Source organism: Giraffa tippelskirchi, chromosome 9 (genome assembly GCF_054371585.1).
Source record: "Giraffa tippelskirchi isolate mGirTip1 chromosome 9, T2T-mGirTip1v1.2.pri, whole genome shotgun sequence".
Lineage (NCBI taxonomy): Eukaryota > Metazoa > Chordata > Mammalia > Artiodactyla > Giraffidae > Giraffa > Giraffa tippelskirchi.
This window is the reverse complement of record NC_137283.1, coordinates 14699791-14720923: the sequence shown is the minus strand read 5'-3', so window position 1 is coordinate 14720923 and position 21133 is coordinate 14699791. Positions and strand designations below refer to the sequence as shown.

At 45.8% G+C, this 21133-nt stretch overlaps 1 protein-coding gene and 1 long non-coding RNA gene across 14 annotated transcripts in view; one reads left to right on the top strand and one right to left on the bottom strand.

The window, feature by feature from the left end:
* SNRK (SNF related kinase) overlaps positions 1 to 21133 on the bottom strand; it is a 141844-nt gene that overhangs the window by 79847 nt on the left and 40864 nt on the right. For 8 of the 13 annotated variants that reach the window (XM_081527742.1, XM_081527750.1, XM_081527744.1 and 5 more), the window contains exons 1-3: positions 7902 to 8193; positions 3150 to 3245; positions 2570 to 2647 (exon numbers count right to left, since the gene is read on the bottom strand). The gene's annotated coding sequence lies outside the window, so the exon portion shown is untranslated. Of the gene's footprint in view, positions 1 to 2569; positions 2648 to 3149; positions 3246 to 7901; positions 8194 to 21133 lie in introns of those variants that run through there. The other 5 variants (XM_081527748.1, XM_081527747.1, XM_081527746.1 and 2 more) reach the window with 2 other exon arrangements.
* LOC145520684 (uncharacterized) lies at positions 8299 to 17271 on the top strand. The gene is made up of 3 exons (XR_014064716.1): positions 8299 to 8364; positions 13336 to 13468; positions 16578 to 17271. It is a non-coding gene; the product is annotated as an uncharacterized LOC145520684 (long non-coding RNA).

The window sequence follows — 21133 nt, the reverse complement described above, 5'->3', positions numbered from 1 at the left end:
TCATTGATGTCTAATAGCTCCTTCATTCTTTCCCACCAGTCTGTGAGCCGTCCTCCCTCCTCCCACTCTCAGTCAAGGACCAAGAATCAATTCCCATTATTCTCTCTACAGTAGGCTGATATTAACACATAGTGCACGTGTGCGGTAGGTGCTCAATGAATATTTGGGGACTGTATGAACACAATCCAATCTGCTGTTTTATACCTGTGGACTCTGACACACCAAGGGTTGAAGTTTCTAGGCTAGGACTACAATGTTTCAGAATCAGAACCATTCCTGAGGACTTACACCTTCTCATTCCTAACCCAAGGCTATTTCTGAATGTCATGGCTGATTCTAGAAGTCTTCATCGTGAGCAGAGCCTCCCTCTACCAGTGTCCAATGTGCCATTTCCAATGTTCCCCAAACTCCAATTCTCACAACAAACTCATCACGTGCTCTGCTGTGACACTTCTGTATCTTTCCAGAAGACATTACCCAAATCTGTTTTAGGCAGACGGGATTATAAGTAATTTTATAACATAGACAATAAGGCATTGTTTCTCACCACCACCACCACCACCACCACCACTCATGAAATCCTTAGTACTCATGCTTTCAGAGCTAGGAACTCTTTCCTTTAGTTCTCCTTTAGTTGACTCCGCTTTTAATTTGCTGAGTCAAGAAAAGGAAACAGGAAACAGCTTCAATGTTTCTTGAGTTTGGGCCCAGTGTCATGACTGGCATGCATGGCAATCCACTCCTAACTGGAAATGACCACAGTTTTCTCTGAGCCTTGCTGACCACTCTGAGCTATGTCTTCGGCAAGAGCTTCACACTCAGGGAGTCCACCTGGCCCATCTTCCAGAAAGCCCTTTTGTTCCTCTGATACTCCCCAGAGTACAAACCACAGTGATGGAAAGCCACCAAGACATTTGTTTCTCAGCCTTGTTGCTTACTTAAATGTCACAACCTCTGACCCGACTCCTACCCCCAAACTAGATTGGGCAGACTTCTTTTATATATATATATATATTTTTTTTTTAATTTATTGGCTTTTTTTTTTGTGTAGCTACCTGGGATTTCTTTTCAAATTTTAAACTTTTTATTTTGTACTGGGGTATAGCTGATTAACAATGTTGTGGTAGTTTCGGGTGAACAGTGAAGGAAATCAGCCATACATATGCGTGTATCCATTCTTCCCCCAAACCACCTCCCACCCAGGCTGGCACATAACATTGAGAAGAGCTCCATGTACTATACAATCCTTGCTGGTTATCATTTTGAATGTAGCAGTGTGTACATGTGGGTGGCCTTCTTTGTGTTCCCATAGCAAGTCACAGCTCATCTGACATGGTTCTTCCAACACACTTTTTGGTTTTTGCTTACCTTCACCGTAGCTAACAAGCTCTGCCAAGGTAGAGACTGTTTTTCACCATTGTTTCCCCAGCACCTGGCACATGGTAACCCCTCCACAAACACTTGCTTCATGAATACACAAGTAATCAAACGAAAGGCTTTCAAGAGTCAAACGTTCAGCAATTGAGACTCTAAATTTAAACCATTTGACTTATTAAGGCATTCAAGAAACACCTTTTGTCCTGAAGGTTTAACTTAAATTTAATGCTGAAAAGGAAGGAATCACCTAGCTCTCAGAAAGTGATGGAAAGATTGGACAGAAGTGGAATGGGTTTTGCAGGTACCCACCACACCTTCCTCTTTCACTTCTTTCTCTTTCTCTCCAGCCACCACCTCTGAAATGACCAGTGGAGGTTTTACTCTTCCTCCTCTTCCAGTCGTTTGTTCTGTCCTCTTTGAATAGAGAAGACATGGAGGTGTGGGATAGTGGTAAAAGGGACAAAAACCGCTGGCAAGAGCTGAGCCCTTCTTTCCGCTGCTCCTGCTCCCCCTTACAGCACACGGGGACCTGACTCATCAGGAAGATGACTAAACCTTGGGCCCTGATCAGTACGCAGGGCCCCTCCCTGTGCCTGGACCTGGTTACTTAGTAGATCTCAATCTGCGATAATCTGCAATATGAGTTATTCATGATACTCCCCATACTTCCTAAACGGTAAACTCTCAGTCACTCAAGGTAATGGAGCACTTATGTGAACTCAGAGCCCAAAAAAGACCAGAAAGTACCCAGATGCACAAAAAGTTGAAACAGCCTTGTTTCATTTACCATTCAGTGAAATCAACCAAAAGGGCCTAATTCAGATTTCAGGGACCAATTGTGGTCATAAACCAGGTAGAAAAACTCACCAGACTAAACCAACTGCGTTTACTGAACATGGAACGTACTATGCCCAAATGTCTATACACTCAGAACTGAATATTCAAATAACTTATTTTTACAAAGGAATGTTTCCAACAGATTCACTCACTGTTAGTTCTGGTAGGAAAAATCAATCTCATTATCACTGTCATTGAATATTCAGTGCCCACAATAACCTGCTCCAGCTGAAAGGCCATTTAGAAAAGGAAAGAAACCAGGGACTCTTGGGCCTACGACCACGTGTGGGGCTCAGAGCCAACAACCCCATCATCCTAAGCACAGCGAACGTGAAAACTATAAGCCGTGTCTTACCTTCAAGGAGGTTACTGTTCCTTTGCTGCCAAGATGTCAGAGAGTAAATGCCAACACACAGTGCAGTCTGCAAGAGCACTGGTTTTAGAGACAAGGAAGAAAGAATGTGTCCATAAGTAGATAGGCATATTGCTTTCTGCTTCTGCAGTGCTTTCATATCCACCAGTATTTCAATTCCGCGAGGGCAAGTCATGTATTTTGTTCATCACTGCAGCTCTGGAATCTCACACTGCTATCCAGCTCAGAATAAGAGCTCAATAAATATCTGCCACATAAATAAACTAATGGGGATAATGCATCACATGCATTCGGGAAAAGAAAACTGAGAAGGGAACTGATTTCCGGAGTTGGTGGTCATCAGCTCAAGTGTTTAACCACATGACTCGTTACACTTAGCTGCTCATAAGACACAGACATACACCTGTCCTGGTGTTCCTCTAATAGTTTCTAGAAGTTTGGAAAATACAGGAACACAATTAAGCAACATACACGTGTAGACTGAAAAATCTGACTCGTGTCTAAAAAGCAGTATCTTTTATTCACAAAATTATAAACATGAAAAACCTTTCTCGGGACTTGCCTGGCAGGCCAGTGGTCAAGACTCCACACTCCCAGTGCAGGGGGGACGGGTTCAATCCCTGGTTGGAGAACTAGATCCGCATGGCACGACTAAAACCTGGCACAGACAAAAAACAGAACAAACTTTCTTAGGAGGAGGAGAAGCATGGGTAGAGCACAGATTTTGATGTCTTTGACAGTGGAATAGCCTCCAAGTCCTTTTTCGATTACACTTTACTTCTTCATTTGCTCCGAAAGCCATAGCATGCATCAGTTAATGTTCTTGAATTAGTAGAGGACATAACAAGGAACTTATATAGGTCAGAGAATATTTTAAAACCCCAAACAGAAGAGCTGCTAATGAATTCAGATGAGGGTGTCTTGCCACCAGAAAAAAAAATGACAGACCTTTCCTACACACCTTTGGCTGTTTGCTCATCAAGAAAAGTCACACATTTTCTCTCTGTAAAAAGTGTCAAAGGAGGGAAAAAAAGACTGCAGTTTCGTTCCTGATGGGCTGAAGATTGGGACTGTTTTAAAATTCAATATATGTTATAATAACCCTAGAGGACCATGGGAGAGCTCCACTCAGAAAAGGTGCTGAGGTCAATGTCTCTGAGTTCCATGTCAGGGAAGTTTCGCAGGATGAAAGCTGAAATGCTGAGGCCTGGGCACATCATTCTCATCCATGAGGCCAAAACCAAAAAGTTTCTGTGCTTTTTCCTTTTTTTTCCTTTCTTCTTTAAAAATAGTTGATGTACAACGTTGTGTTATTTTCCAGTGTACAGCAAAGTGATGCAGATTCTTTTCAGTTATAAGATATTGAATATAGTGCCCTTGCTATACAGTAGGACATTGTTTATCTATTTTATACATACTAGTGTGTATCTGTTAATCCCAAACTCCATTCCTCTTGTTTTTAATACCACGTATGATGACAACTAAGCCATGCCGTGTGGGGCCACCCAAGACGGATGGGTCATGGTGGAGAGGTCTGACAGATTGTGGTCCACTGGAGAAGGGCATGGCAAACCACTTCAGTATTCTTGCCTTGAGAACCCCATGAACAGTATGAAAAGGCAAAAGGATAGGACACTGAAAGATGAACTCCCCAGGTCAGTAGGTGCCCAATATGCTAATGGAGATCAGTGGAGAAATAACTCCAGAAAGAATGATGGGATGGAGCGAAAGCAAAAACGATACCTAACTGTGGATATGACTGGTGATAGATACAAAGTCCGATGCTGTAAAGAGCAATATTGCATAGGAACCTGGAATGTTAGGTCCATGAATCAAGGCAAACTGGAAGTGGTCAAACAGGAGATGGCAAGAGTGAACGTTGACATTCTAGGAATCAGCGAACTAAGATGGACTGGAATGGGTGAATTTAACTCAGATGACCATTATATCTACTACTGTGGGCAAGAATCCCTTAGAAGAAATGGAGTAGCCATCATGGTCAACAAAAGAGTCCAAAATGCAGTACTTGGATGCAATCTCAAAAACGACAGAATGATCTCTGTTCGTGTCCAAGGCAAACCATTCAATATCACGGTAATCCAAGTCTATGCCCCGACCAGTAACGCCGAAGAAGCTGAAGTTGAACGGTTCTATGAAGACCTACAAGACCTTCTAAAACGAACACCCAAAAAAGATGTCCTTTTCATTATAGGGGACTGGAATGCAAAAGGAGGAAGTCAAGAAACACCTGGCGTAACAGGAAAGTTTGGCCTTGGAGTACAGAATGAAGCAGGGCAAAGGCTAATAGAGTTTTGCCACGAGAATGCACTGGTCATAGCAAACACCCTCTTCCAACAACACGAGAAGACTCTACACGTGGACATCACCAGATGGTCAACACCGAAATCAGATTGATTATATTCTTTGCAGCCAACGATAGAGAAGCTCTATACAGTCAGCAAAAACAAGACCAGGAGCAGACTGTGGCTCAGATCATGAACTGCTTATTGCCAAATTCAGACTTAAATTGAAGAAAGTAGGGAAAACCACTAGACCATTCAGGTATGACCTAGATCAAATCCCTTATGAGTATACAGTGGAAGTGACAAATAGATTTAAGGGACTAGACCTGATAGACAGAGTGCCTGATGAACTATGGACAGAGGTTCGTGACATTGTACAGGATACAGGGATCAAGAAAATCCCCATGGAAAAGAAATGCAAAAAAGCAAAATGGCTGTCTGAGGAGGCCTTACAGATAGCTGGGAAGAGAAGAGAAGCCAAAAGCAAAGGAGAAAAGGAAAGACATCCCATCTGAATGCAGAGTTCCAAAGAATAGCAAGGAGAGATAAGAAAGCCTTCCTCACTGATCAGTGCAAAGAAATAGAGGAAAACAACAGATTGGGAAAGACTAGAGACCTCTTCAAGAAAATTAGAGATACCAAAGGAACATTTCATGCAAAGATAGGCTCGATAAAGGACAGAAATGGTATGGACCTAACAGAAGCAGAAGATATTAAGAAGAGGTGGCAAGAATACACAGAAGAACTGTACAAAAAAGATCTTCATGACCCAGATAATCACAATGGTGTGAGCACTCACCTAGAGACAGACATCCTGAAATGTGAAGTCAAGTGGGCCTTAGAAAGCATCACTACGAACAAAGCTAGTGGAAGTGATGGAATTCCAGTTGAGCTATTTCAAATCCTCAAAGGTGATGCTGTGAAAGTGCTGTACTTGATATGCCAGCAAATTTGGAAAACTCAGCAGTGGCCACAGGACTGGAAAAGGTCAGTTTTCGTTCCAATCCCAAAGAAAGGCAATGCCAAAGAATGCTCAAACTACCACACAATTGCACTCATCTCACATGCTAGTAAAGTAATGCTCAAAATTCTCCCAAGCCAGGCTTCAGCAATACGTGAACCGTGAACTTCCAGATGTTCAAGCTGGTTTTAGAAAAGGCAGAGGAACCAGAGATCAAATTGCCAGTATCCGCTGGATCATCGAAAAAGCAAGAGAGTTCCAGAAAAACATCTATTTCTGCTTTATTGACTATGCCAAAGCCTTTGACTGTGTGGATCACAATAAACTGTGGAAAATTCTGAAAGAGATGGGAATACCAGACCATCTGACCTGTCTCTTGAGAAACCTGTATGCAGGTCAGGAAGCAACAGTTAGAACTGGACATGGAACAACAGACTGGTTCCAAATAGGTAAAGGAGTCCGTCAAGGCTGTATATTGTCACCCTGCTTATTTAACTTATATGCAAAGTACATCATGAGAAACGCTGGGCTGGAAGAAACACAAGCTGGAATCAAGATTGCCGGGAGAAATATCAATAACCTCAGATATGCGGATGACACCACCCTTATGGCAGAGAGCGAAGAAGAACTAAAGAGCCTCTTGATGAAGGTGAAGGAGGAGAGTGAAAAAGTTGGCTTAAAGCTCAACGTTCAGAAAACTAAGATCATGGCATCTGGTCCCATCACTCCATGGGAAATAGATGGGGAAACAGTGTCAGACTTTACTTTTTTGGGCTCCAGAATCACTGCTGATTGTGACTGCAGCCATGAAATTAAAAGACGCTTACTCCTTGGAAGGAAGGTTATGGCCAACCTAGATAGCATGTTTAAAAGCAGAGACATTACTTTGCCAACAAAAGTCCGTCTAGTCAAGGCTATGGTTTTTCCAGTGGTCATGTATGGATGTGAGAGTTGGACGGTGAAGAAAGCTGAGCACCGCAGAATTGATGCTTTTGAACTGTGGTGTTGGAGAAGACTCTTGAGAGTCCCTTGGACTGCAAGGAGATCCAATCAATCCATCCTAAAGGAGATCAATCCTGGGTGTTCATTGGAAGGACTGATGTTGAAGCTGAAGCTCCAATACTTTGGCCACCTCATGCGAAGGGTTGACTCATTGGAAAAGACCCTCATGCTGGGTAGGATTGGGGGCGGGAGGAGAAGGGGACGACAGAGGATGAGATGGTTGGATGGCATCACCGACTCGATGAACATGGGTTTGGGTAGACTCCGGGAGTTGGTGATGGACAGAGAGGCCTGGCGTGCTGCAATTCATGGGGTCGCAGAGAGTCGGACACGACTGAGCAACTGAACTGAACTGATGATGACAACTTCCCCCAATTATTGTCTCTGCTGCACAACTCCTATTAAGCCTTTTTTGGAAAGCCTCGAGGTGAAGCTCCTGATCTGTATTTTTATCTTATTGTAGTATCACCTGCACTGCAGGTACCACTGGCTGATAGATGAATTCCGGAGATAGGTCAATTATGTATGCGTAGGTTTGAAGAAAGCCCTTAAAGAAGCCTCAGTCTGATTAGGGCTGCTCTGGTGGCTCAGATGGTAAAGAATCTGCCTGCAGTGCAAGAGACCACCTGAAATGCAGGAGACCGGGGTTCGATACCTGGGTCAAGAAGACTTCCCTGAAAAGGAAATGGCAACTGACTCCAGCATTCTTGCCTGGAGAATCCCATGGACAGAGGAGCCTGGTGTGCTACAGTTCACGGGGTGGCAGACATAACTTAGCAGCTAAACTACCACTACCACAGTCTGACTAAGTGACTTTAGATCCTGTCTGTGTGCCCCCTGCTCACCCCTGAACAGCCAAAAGGGGAAGCAACACACTGACTCGGGGTCCTGGATGGGCCGCCTTCTTGCCATCCAAGTACGGTCCAGGCCTCCGGCTGGCACCGGTATTCTGGAATAATAACACCTGCCTCAAAGGGTGGCTGATGTGAGGATCAAATGAGTGAACTCACGAAGAACGCTTAGAAGGTATGGCCAACGTTAGCAGTACCTGCACTAGGAAGTGAGCTTTAACACCTCTGGCGCAGCAGTTCCGACGCTGAAACACAGTGTTCAGTTCCAGACTTTGTGTGAAATCTTCCCCAACACAAACAGACTAAACGTGAAGGTGTGATGCATCACGGGGCTGCGGCTATTTCAGACATCTCTCCATAACCAAGATTAGGGTGCCAGCGAGGTCAGGTGAGGGCTGCCTTCCGGGTGGCAGACTTATTGTATCATCACACAGAGGAAGGGGCAGAGAGCTCCCTGATCCTCTCTGATTAAGGGCACTGATCCCTCTCATGAGGACTCCACCCTCATTGCCTAATCACCTCACTACAAATATCATCACATTGGGCATTATGAGTTCAACATTGGAATTCTGGGGGGAACATGAGCGTTTGGACATAGCAGCAGGGAGTCTGAGCTGTTTTTGTCCAGAACCCGGGGGTGTTCACCCTACAAAGGATCAGGTATGAGGTTATATGGAGGACACAGTCTTGACCCTGCTTGGCCCCAAGTGCATGGTCTGGAGAGGCTACTTATTATTTTTCAGGGCACAGAGCACCATGAGGGACAAATACCATATTGTGGGCACCCAGAGGGCCTTGCTTCCTTTCCTCCCTCCCCTCCTTCCTTCCTCTTCACCTGCCCTCTCATTCAGCATATATTCCTTGAGTGCTGGACACAGCGCCATGCAGCACTAAGGCCGCATCTGTGAGCAGGACATGGCCTTCTTGCCCTCTGGGAGTCTGCCACTGAGCGAGAAGAAAGGCTTTTCTTCAAATGGCCCCACCAATAACTACACAATGGGAAGTCTGATAAGTGATGTTATGTGAGGTACCAGGGTTCATGAGACCTCAGCTGGTGCCATGGAGGATTTCCATAGGGAAGGAACATTTACACTAGGTGTGAATGATGGGCAGCTGTTCAGAGAAGGCAGAAAGATAAATCGAGGCAGAAGACACAGCTTGAGCAAAGGCCTTGAGGTGGGAAAAGGTGCTCGTGTGGTCCACTGTGGAGAGGAAGAGGTCCTTCATAAACTTTATTGAATGCATGAGTGAAGTTCTCAGTTCACAGTGTAACTGAAGGGATATTTACTTAAAAGAATTCCCACTAACAAGACTTGCCAGTTACACCCGAAAAATCCTTGGTGGCCCTCACTTTCCCAATCCCCATCGACAGAACCGTTCAGCATCACTTGGAGTCTCTTCTCCTTCACTCCATAGGGTGACCCAGCCCATCACTGCCCAGACATCCCAGTCCCTCTGGTTGGAGTGGACAGTGCTCTGCCCCACTGGCACATACCAAGCTCCTAGCACTGTCAGTTACACTCCGTCTACTGCTGGGCAGGTCCTCCTCAACTGCATTACAGTGGGGTGGTCTTCTGCTCTGGCTTCAGCCTCAGCTATGTGCGTTTTGACAACTCAGTCCTGTCACCCATTGAGTCTATCACAGAAGGACACGCCCTCTCCTCCTGCAGGGCTCTGCAGACCTGGAAGCTTCTTTACATGACTGCTGCTACTGAGGGTCTCTTGGTAGCCAATGACCAAGAGCCAGCCAATTCTCCCAGCAAACTTCTGGGAGGCCATCAGGGGCTCACAAGTTCGGCAGGAGGCTGGAGAATCAATCTTGGAGCTCCGGCAGGCTGCAGGCTGCACAACAGAAAGGGTGTGACCCGTGCGCTGCTGCTATGATGAGTGTGACCTCTACCTGCCCTGGCCTCACTGTATTTCTCATGCTCCTGTTAGTCCCTAGAAAGACTAACCTGGGCAAGGAAAAGATCTTCCCCTTTGAAATGTAAATTGGTGCAGCTGCTATGGAAAACAGTGTGGAGGTTCCTTAAAAACCTAGACTTTCCATATGACCCAACAATCCACTCCCGGGCCTATATTCAGTAAAGATGAAAACCCTAATTCAAAAAGACATACACGTCAATGTTCATTGTTGCACTATTTACAATAGCCAAGTTATGGAAGCAATCTGTGTCCAAAGACAGATGAATGGATAAAGAAGATGTGGTTCGTACACACAATGGAATATCAGCCATAAAAAGAACAAAATTTCGCCATTTGCAGCAACAGGGATGGACCTAGAGATGATCATACTAAATAAAATAAGTCAGACAGAGATAGTCAAATATATATCACTTCTTACATGTGGAATCTAAAAAATAATTCAAATGAACTCATTTACAAGACAAAGTAGACTCACAGACATAGAAAACAAACTGATGGTTACCAACGGGGAAAGGCAGTGGGGAGGGAATAAATTAGGAGTTTGGGATTAATAGATCCATACTACTACTAGAAAATAGACAAGCAACAAGGATTTTCTGTATAATACAGAGAATAATATTCAATATCTTATAATAATCTATAATGGAAAATAATCTGAAAAAATTATTTATATATATATAATATATATAACTAACTGAATCACTTTGCTGTACACCTGAAACACAATATTGTAAATCATCCATACTTCAATTGAAAAAACAATCTTCTGCTTTGATTTCCAACTCTCAAGAGAAGTCCCCAGAAGTGACTGGGGTAAATTAGGACAGAAAGTTGGATGCAAGACGGCCTGAACTATGACCTATGTCTACTACAATAATTTTATTTCCTCAGCCACCATCTAATGACTGCTTGATCTGAGCCAAACCCTGCACCAGGCACTGGAGATGCGGATGTGAATATGACTGTCTACTCACAATCAGGAAACACGGCAGTGTATGTGCTGGAAGGGCCTCAGAGCATGTCTTTTCCAGATGCGTAAAGGAAGGGGTGCTTAGTTCTGCATGGGGAAGGCAGGGGTGGCTGATAAAGCTTGATGGAAGGAGTCACATGGGAGCGATATCTTGAAGGAGGGTTGTGCAACTGGCAGGCAGTTTAAAGGCATGTTTGGGCAGGAGATGAGAACATTCCAGGCAGGGAGAACAGCAGATGCCAAGGCTAGGAGGTGTGAAGTGGGCACAAGGTTTAGGGAGCTGTAAGTCATTCGCTATTGCTGGAATCCCCAGCCTGAATGAATTTTGGCAAAAAATGAAGGCTGCTCAGATAGGGCTGGGACACGCCTGAGGCTTTGGATTTCATTCTCCAGGCTGACGCCGTCTAATATGTAGCCACTAACCATGTGTGGCAATTTCAGTTTCAATTGGTTGAAATAAAATGCAATTAAGAATTTATTTCCTCAGACACACTCCCCACATTTCAAGTGCTCAATCGCTACATGTGGTTAGGGGTTACCACATTGGACAGTGCAGACACAAAACATAGCCATCGTCACAGAACGTTCTGCTGAACAGCGCTGCTCCGGGCTGTGGGAAGCACGCGGGAAGTTTAAGCAAGCCAATGCCATCGTTGTATTTCACGGAGCCCTCCCTGTGGCCACCTGGGGATGGATCAGAAGGGAGCATAACATGAGACTTCCCTGACAGGCCAGGGGCGAGGACTCCAAGCCTCCACTGCAAGAGGCAACGGTTCGATTCCTGCTTGGGGAACTAAGATTTTGCATGCCAGGCAGGGAGCCGACCAAAAAAGAAAAAATGGGAGCATAACAGAATGCCTGAGATCAGTTAGAAGACCATTACAACAGTCTGTTCACAAGGCTGCCTTCAGACCTGAGGAAGTGGCCCTTCTGCCCGGAACTGGTTCTTATCCAAAGCTGAGTGGGGAGATATTCAGGGTGACTAATGTTTTACCGCAGCCTTCCCACCCCAACTTCAGAGACAAGAGTCCCTCAACTAGCCAATTAGGGCAGTGGACCCAGTGCAAATGAATCTCATTTAGTCTCCAGTAGGTCGTGGGGCTTGTTACGTAAACCTAGGGTGTATCCACAAGACACAAGGACCCTCGATCTAGAGTCGCAAGCTCAAGACCCTCACTCACTCACACCAACCGGATGCGGGAGACTCCCCAGATTTGTCACCATGAAAGTCAGGTCAGCTGTTAACCAAATCCCTTTCACATCAAAGCGGCCAGAAGATGGTACGTTAAGAAGGTAGAACAGTCTATGAACCTGACAGACACACACAGTGAGCTCTGTTCAGTGTCCCTAGCTGTTCGCAGTTGCCAAGGTGGGTATGTGAATGCGGACACAGCCTAGCTGTGAGTGTGCCCCCCATGTACCACTGACTCAGACAGAGCGCCTGACCAAGACTCGGCTGGAGGCTTCTGTGTTCTGAGGGCGTGGATGCACTCGCCTGAACGTCACTCGAGTCTGTGAATATCACCCTCATGTTCCTGGCTGAGTCACAGGCAGATCTGGAATCAGAAGACCTGGTCCAGGGCCTGGCCTTGCCAGTCAGTTCAAAAACAGGCTCATTAAAAATGCTTCCCCCACATGACCCACAAGCCCACACTGCAAGCCAGGTCCTGTCCTGAAGCCCCAGAGGTATTAATTCATTTAATCCTCATAACTCACAAAGCCAGTACTGTTATTATCCATACTTGACAGATTGGGAAATCAAGGCATGGAAGTTAAGCCAATTGGCCAAGCTCACATAGCTACTCGTATTCTGCCCAGCCCTCAGCGCCTGTGCGCTGGGTGTTACTGAGAACTTGAGGTGGACCAAAGTCCTAAAGAACCTGCCACCACCAAATTGACTGCTATGATGATGGTGACCCTTTGGGGGCCATGAGCTCCTTTGGGGAGGGGTGGGCACAAGAACCCTTAAGCCCACCTCAAGTCCACAGCCTTTATTACTAACCCACACGAGGGGATCTAGCTACACCCCCCACCTGGACGCTTCCGCGATGAGACTCCCACCCTGGCACCTCCCATTCCCTCCCAGGTGGCACCACAAGTGTCCACAGCACCTCCTGGGGAGAAACACCTCTTTGAGAAGCAGTCACAGTGCGGGGGGATGCTGGTATGGAGATGGCAATGCAGACCTGTGGGCCCAGCGCCCTCCCACGCAGCTCCCACCGCAGCCCAACTAGGCCTGCCTGTTTCCTCATGGTGGGCCAGCATGGGTGTGTCTGAAACAGGCTGAACATGCCCAGGGGGCGATTGCTACAGAGGACAAAGTTCACCTGAAAGACAAGGCCAACCAAACTCCAGCCCTAGAGTCAAGGTAGTGATTTGAGAACATCTGCAGATCTTATCTGTTTCTGTTTTCCTGTGGGGGTGAAACAGGCAACATGATTAGCAATTTACACGTAATAAAAATCCAGGAGTATCACTGGCTTTAGGTCAAGCTTGATCTAGGTGCTAAAAGAGGGTCATTATGGTTTGTTTTCTATTGGTCTCGCAACTCTGCCATCCATTTGTGGCTCCATTCTTGAGCTCTGTGTTGTGGCTAAGAATGACTAACTTCAGGGTTTCATTTAGTGGAAAAGAGTTAACACTCTTCCAGTGGCTTCTACAAAAGTTCCCAAGATTGGCTCTGATTCGACTGGCTTCGGATGTGTGCTTGTCCTTTAACCAATCATTGTTGTCAGGTGGGGGACTGAGAATGGGCTCCACTCCTGGAGAATGAAGACAGGACAGATCCTCAAACAAAAATCAGAGGTCTTACTAAACCAAGGGGAACATATGCTGAGTATCCAAACCACAGATTCATGTCCAGCACAGGTAGGTGAAGAAATCTGCCTTAGTGAAAACCTGGAGCAGTGAAGGGAGGCCTGCAGGACCACACAGCAAGAAAGCAGTAGAGTGGGAGATCTTAAACCTAGCCCCTTCTGTCCTTAAAATCCACTCCATACAAGTGACCTCACCAACTCTGGGTGTCTCAGTTGGGGCAAAAATGTCAACGGGCAACCAGATGGTTTACCATGTAGCATACGCACAGAGACTGTCCTTGGGGATCCCTTTGGCTTCATGGCAAAGCCTTTCTTGCCTATGCATTTTCCCACCTCTTTAGCCCCAGTCTTGCCTCTGCTGGATCACAGCAGCGGCTTTCTGGCTCCCATCCTGCCTCTAGGTCTACAATCCTTCCTACTTGCTGAAGGAAGACATCCTTCACTGCCCAGAGCTGTTAGCACAGAGCACCCTTCCTCACCCTCTGCATCCAGCCCAGAGACATGCTGATTTCCCCCATTCCATGGCATTATTATCCTGAGGCTGCACCTCAACTGAATCACCTCTTTAAGAATAAGAAACCACAGAAAATGGGGAGCTATGGTTCTCAGCACTTCCAAAACTGCTCCGGGCTGTATAGCACCCAGCCTTGGGCAGTGTCCCCTGACCACAGCATTTCTCCACTGCCCACTCCCTGAGCTGACTTGGACTGACCCTTCACATAACAGCTTAGATCTCACCTTCCTCTCTAAGGAGCACCTCAAGTTTCCTTGTGGGAAATCCACCACAGTATGTGGCCTTGTTAGCAGAGTAAAACTCCAGGGCTCCCCTGGTGGCTCAGTGGCTAAGACTCCACATTGGACTGCCCTGCAATGCAGGGGGCCGGGTTTCCATCCTGGTAGGAGAACTAGATTTCACATGCCGCAACTAAGACCCAGTGCAGTCAAATAAATAAAAATAAATACATAAAAAAAGAGGAGTAACTCCAGTGGAGCCCCACCTCCCACAAATGAGAGGGGCTGATCCTTCCTCTGCTCACTCCCACCTGGCCAGGGACAGATGTGTGACCCGTGCTTGGCCATTGCCATGCCTTTTTCTGGAACACACCAGATGGAAGATGTGCTAGAGGTTTTTTTTTTATCCTAACAGCACTGACCACATCCTTCTGCTCTGCGACCCTTCCTATAGTTCCTTTCTTCTTAGCCCCTCCAGCTTGAGCTGCCTTTTTTTCCTTCCAATTTCCAAGGTAATTCTATAATCTTCTTATGATTCCATGGTGCATGCTCCTTTCCATACATTCGCCTTTGCTGCTGTGAGATAAAATCTGTTTCTGTTGAGGGTCATCAAACATGCTTGACTGATGCACTTTATTTCTTTGCATCTCTCTCCACTGGGTCCCCCATGCCCCTTATAGCCCCCGGCATGGAGGAGGCACCAAACAGCTATTGCCTGAATGGCTTCTGAACCGGTCCCTGTGGACCACATCCCTTTCTCCAGGTCTCCGTCAGCCAGCATCCCTATCCCATAGTGCAGGGAGGCCAACTTGGTCATACAGCAGCGCCTGGGTTCCCAGCCTCCCTGTCCCTGCCCACTGCACAGTGAGGACTTTGCCTTCCTCCCAAACAACACTTCACTCCATCCATAGGCAGGAGCTGCCTTTCTTTTAGATCTGTCCCCACAGGGCCAGTGTCTTTCTGCTTGGCTGACTATCCTATTTCTCAAATTCTCCTTCCTTGTCATTTAATTTAAAAAAGCACATAGGGTGCCATCCTCATTGGTTGGTTCTGCCATCACTCATTGTCCCACAGTTTAGTAACAAACAGTTGGACCCCATTTTTTTTTCACTCTATTCTGATTTGGGATTTACTTTTATAAAACAGCCAAATCACAGTAGAAAATGATACAAAATCTTATCTACCTACAGAAAGAAATTCACCTGGCATATGGATTTCATTCAAGGACTAACCACACTTTTGAATTTTCTGACCCAGCCTTCCAAAATGAGATCCAGATGATAGTCAAATGCAGGACCATAACTTCCTTCGGAGGTGGGGGTGGATGTTTATTTTTTTGTTTTAAATTAAAAATAGTTTAATCACAGTGATGCAAGCACATGATAATGAACAAGCGAACAGAATAGCTCCTAGTGAAAAGGAACAGCCTCCAAACCCAGTGCCACCCCCTTAAGACCACCTCTCTAATTAGCATCTGCTTTCCTCTTATTATGTTTATGACTCTGTAATAAATCTTTTCCATGCACAAAACTTTTCCCTGTGTCTCAGATCAGGTTTCCCCAAAGCAGAGCCTGAGGTGGGATTCTGATGACCATGATTCCCTGAGGGCAGACCTGAGAACAGGAGCAAGGGGCACAGGATGGGGTGGGGAAGAGGCTGAGCAAAGACAGGGTCTCTGCCAGACTTGGCTTCCGCCTGATCCCACAGCGTGCTCTGGAGCATGAGCTGCATCACAGAATCCATCCCCTGATCTCCCTCGAGGCAGAGGAACTCCAGTTAGTCATGGACTGCAGGGCTGTCCTGGGTGGTGGAGGAGGGCGCATTACTTATCCGGCAAGTCAGCTCTGGGGAAGAGGTCAGAAACCCCTCCAGGTGTGAGGACAGGGCTCTGGCATTGTGGAGGGACCTGGGTAAGGAACCAGCAGTATCTACTCCACTCTGTTTGGAACATATTCTGAGAAGTGGGACCATTAGAAAAAATGGTGGAGCAGGGATTAACTCTTAAAACCTGCTCCATGGTGCAAGAAATGTGGGCATTAGCCCAGTCATTACTATTAGGCTGGTGCAAAAAGAACTGATTTTTGCATTGTTGAACTTTGCTCTTTGATATGAGAATATATTCTCAATAAATGTGGTTATGTTATGTGTGTGTGAAAGTTGCTCAGTCGTGTCTGACTCTCTGCAACCCCATGGACTATACAGTCCACGGAATTCTCCAGGCCAGAATACTGGAGTGGGTAGCCTATTCTTTCTCCAGCAGATCTTCCCGATCCAGGAATCGAACCGGGGTCTTCTGTGTTGCAGGCAGATTCTTTACCAACTGAGCTATCAGGGAAGCCCTGATAAACCTGCTGTTTATTTTATATTTATTTTAGACTGTGGAAATGACATTAGACAAAAAGCAAATTTGAACGATCTTCTTATTTTAGGTCAAAGTGGGTTGTAAAGCAGCAGAGCCAACTCACAACATCAACAACGCATTTGGCCCAGGAACTGCTAATGAACGTACAGTGAAACATTTCTTGACGGGATTATGAAGTCTGATGAAAAGTGGATTGTATACAACAACTGGCAACTACCAGCTCAGTGGCTGGACCAAGATGACACTCCAAAGTACTTCCCAAAGCCAAACTTCCACCAAAAAAAGGTCAAGGTCACTGTTTGGTGGTCCGCTGCCAGTCTGATCCACTACAGCATTCTGAACCCCAGTGAAACCATTATATTTGAGATGTATGCTCAGAAAATTAATCAGATATACCAAAAACCGCAATGCCTGCAGCCGGCATTGGTCAAGAGAAAGGGCCCAAGTCTTCTCCATGACCATGCCTGGTTGCATGGACACAACCAACACTTCAAAAGTTGAAACAACTGGGCTACAAAGTTTTGCTTCATCCACTACATTCACCTGACCTCCTGCCAACAAACTACCACTTCTTCAAGCCTCTCAACAACTTTCTGCAGGAAAAAAGCTTCCACAACCAGTAGGATGCAGAAAACGCTTTCCAAAAGTTCATCGAATCCCAAAGCATGAATTTGGACGTTACAGGAGTACTTATTTCTCATTGGCAAAAATGTGTTGATTGTAATAGTTCCTATTTTGATTAATAAAGATGTGTCTGAGCCTAGTTATAATGATTTAAAATTCACAGTCTGAAACTGAAATCACGTTTGCACCAACCTAATACTTTTTCGTGAAGTCATCTATCAAATGGGACAGTCCACTGAGGCTGGTCCCTCAGCTGATGAAGTAGAATATGCTGTGGGTGGCTTTTGGTAGGAGAAGAGCACTGTCTCTCAGGCCTGGCAAGCCAAGGGTTTCTTGCAAAGAGGGTAGGGGTGGGTGGGAACATGCAACAAGGGGGTAGGCCACTGGTGGGGTGAAGGCAGTGGGTGCTTGGCTACGATGAGCATATGACACGGAACAGGACTGTGGGAGAGCCTGGGGGTGTCCTCATGCTCACCAGGCAACCAACGTTATACCTGTCCACTGTTTCTAGGTTTCCTTTTTCAAATATTTTCATTGCTATAGAGTAACTGAAGCAATTCAGAAAGATGCAATACAGAAACTCATCCTCTTCCGTTCCCCACCATAAGCCTATCTCCCACTAGTAACTGCTGCTAGTAGTTTGGTCATAATAACTGGGTTTTTTGTTTGTTTCTTTCTCTTGGCTTTTAAATTTTTTTTTTTATTGAAATACAGTTGTTTTACAATGTTGTGTTAGTTTCAGGTATACAGCAGAGTGATTCAGTTAAATATGTATGTATTTTAGATTCTTTTCCATTATAGGTTATTATAAGATATTGAGTACAGGGACTTCCCTGGTGGTCCAGCGGTTAAGACTGTGCACCTCCAATGCAGGAGGATGGGGTTCGATCCCTGCTCAGGGAACCAAGATCCCAGAGGCTGCAACTAAGAGTTCCCATGTCACAGCTAAAAATCCTGCAGCCACAACTAGGACCCAGCACAGCCAAATAAATATTTAAAAGAAAAAACAAGATATTGAGTATCGTTTCCTGTGCTATACGGTAGGTCCGTGTTGATTATTTAAAGGTGTGTATATTTTAATCCCAAACTCCTTACTCATGTTTCCCTCCTCCTGTTCCCTTTGGCAACCATTAGTCTGTCTGTCTGTGAGTCTGTTTATGTTTTGTAAATCAGTTCATTTGTATCAGTGTTTTAGACTCTGTATCACATGATATTTCTCTTTGTGACATTTGTATTTGTCTCTGACTCACTTGACTTAGTATGATCATCTCTAGGTTCATCCAAGTTGCTGCCAATTGCTCAGCTTTTGAGGGAGGTAAGTTGTTCCTCCTCCTCCCACTAGCTTAAAGGTGTTTTTCCGGCTTCTGGACTCCATGGAGGGCAAATAATAGGACCCAAGACCCAAGCAGAGCGTCCCTACTAGGCAACGGGGCCCCTAGAGGGCTTTGCTCCAGCCTCAGGAGAGAGACCCGGTCCTCATGGCCACTGTCAGGGGACCAAATGGGGGTTTGGGCGCCTGTTCAGCTTCTACCTCTCCCCTGGGTCCACTTCACACCCATTTTCAGAGCAGACAGACAGGTTTTCTAAAGCTTCCCACCCACTCCTTTCTCTGCCACGGATCATTCAAGTTGCACCAAGATCATCTCCCATTTCCATGTCTCAAATGCAATGTCAGAGATGTTGCTGTTTTCCTTCAAACTGAAGGAATATACCAACTTGTTTAATCCTGGAGAGCCAGAAAGGAAACTACTGTTTACTCTGAATCCAAATAAAAAGGAAGCTCAAAGAGCCAGATGATATTCTCACGTCACTTCTCTAGAGGCAGACACAGTGGAAACAGTTTAAGGGTGGATCTAGTCCTCAAAGCAACTCCCAGAACAAACCGCAGCCTCACGCTGAGTTCCTGAAGCTCGTTTATCTACAGTGCCAGACAAAACAATCACAGATTAAGGACAGCTTCCAGGCACTGCCAGGCTGCGGCCCAACGATGAGTCCACGATACTTCTGCTTCATGCATGCAGAGTGTGGTTAGTAGATCCATCCGGATTGAACTCACTGGACATCTACCATCTTTCTGGATGAATGCTAAGCATTCTATGGGGGTCCCATGAAAGTAAAATGATCCAGCTGTTTGGTTTGGGGGGCTATACTCTACAGCAGGTTGAAACAGCAGCATGAGAAACCATGGTGTGAGGCAATGTAGGGGCAAGAGCTGGAAGAGAAGGTCAAACTGTCGGAGGAGTTCCAGGCAGGAATGACAGCTGTTTATGGGGTTATGTGGGGGTGTTTCTTGGAGGAGGAAGGGGCTTTTGTATTGAATTCTAAGAATGGATGATAATTAGGTGAGTGGATACAGAGGATGGTTGGATCAGTGGGGGACAGATATTCTAGTGGGAGGAGTCGGGAGGAAAGATGCGTAGGCCTAAATTGTGGCAAAAGGACACATGGTAGAATCTTGTGCACTCAATGATGAAGGAGCCAGGCTGCTGGGGATAATCTACTGTAGGACTGCATTTCATGAAGTTTTTAAAAAGGCAAACTGAACTGTGATGATGAGAGACTCAGATTTAGTACCAGCAGTTATTCTTCCTAGGAGGGGAGACAGCATTGTGACCTGTCTGTTGAACTGGCTGGTGATTATCTAGGTGTTTATTCTCTAATAATTTATTAAGGGGACTTCCCTGTGGCCCAGTGGCTAAGACTCAGAGCTCCCATTGCAGGGGGCCCGGGTTCCATCCCTGGTCAGGGAACTCCATGTCACATGCTGTCATGAAGACTGAAGATCCCACATGCTGCAACTGAGAACTGGTGCAGCCAAATAAATATATAAATATTAAAAAAAAAAAAAAAAAAACACACACAGGAGAGGAGAGAGGCCAGGGCACAGAGCTGCCCGCAGGGGCTAGGGTGAGAGTCCAGCTAAGCCACACAAAGGCCTGACTAGCAGAGGACAAGAGAAATGGGCAAGAAAGGGAGAAATGTGAGCATCTGTGGCTGATGGAGAGGAAGGGAAAGGGCCTCTCTGATAAGAGTCTAAGGGTGTCCAGAGTCAGGGAGGTGTGGGGAGCTGACCAAGATACTGTCCATCAGGAGGTGATGGTTGGGGTGACACTGATACCACATTTGGTGCCACAATAAGGCTGCGGTTGTAAACAGGAAAAGTTTACAGACTCAGAGCTGCCACGGATGAGTTAAGGAAGCCTGGAAGGGCTCACTGACACCTGGCAGGTAATGTGCTGCCTGGAAGGCGAGCAGCCCGTGCTGTACCCAGGACTTGCGTATAATTAGTTTCTTCCCAGCATTCATATTTAATGTCCTGTCTTCTACTTGGCAACTGACTAACTTCATCGAATTGACTCTCATGCCCACTGCCTGTGAGGAGCCATCTTTCCCTGCATCCTTCATCTCTTTATGCCCCTGGTGATACCTGTGAACTTTTGGTGCTTGGAGCGCCAGGGATGCACTGCTTGGTGTCAGGTCACCGATACATGTTATAATCTGCCAGACTTCACTCCAGCCGGAGTATAAACTGAAGGGCTTAGTCTTTACGTTTGAAATTCAACTTCGGAATCTGGAAGGGCAGCCTGGTGTTACTGTCACAAATAGCACCATGGATCCTTTGACTTTGAGCAGTGCCTCGACTCTAATCCTAAGTATAAACCTGTTTAATTTTTAATATTTGATTTCTTTGAATATTTAGTGCCGTAAAACTTGAGTCAGAAACTTAGCCAAAACGCTGAGTGGGGGAAGTTCCATTCTGTTCCTAGAACTACACTGAATGAAACTCTTCCTCCCCACAAAATTGGTGTATTGGTGGTGGTGGGGGCGAGGGGGAGGAGTTCTTCATTCTCTAATTGTCTGGGTTTAATTTGCATTTATAGTAAGAAAAGGGAAGCCTTCGGGTATGCTCTGATTGGAGGTTACCGGCACGAGAGTGCCGGACGTGAATAACTAGAAGTGGATCATCCTACATTATTGGTTAGGAGGGTATATTCTTTT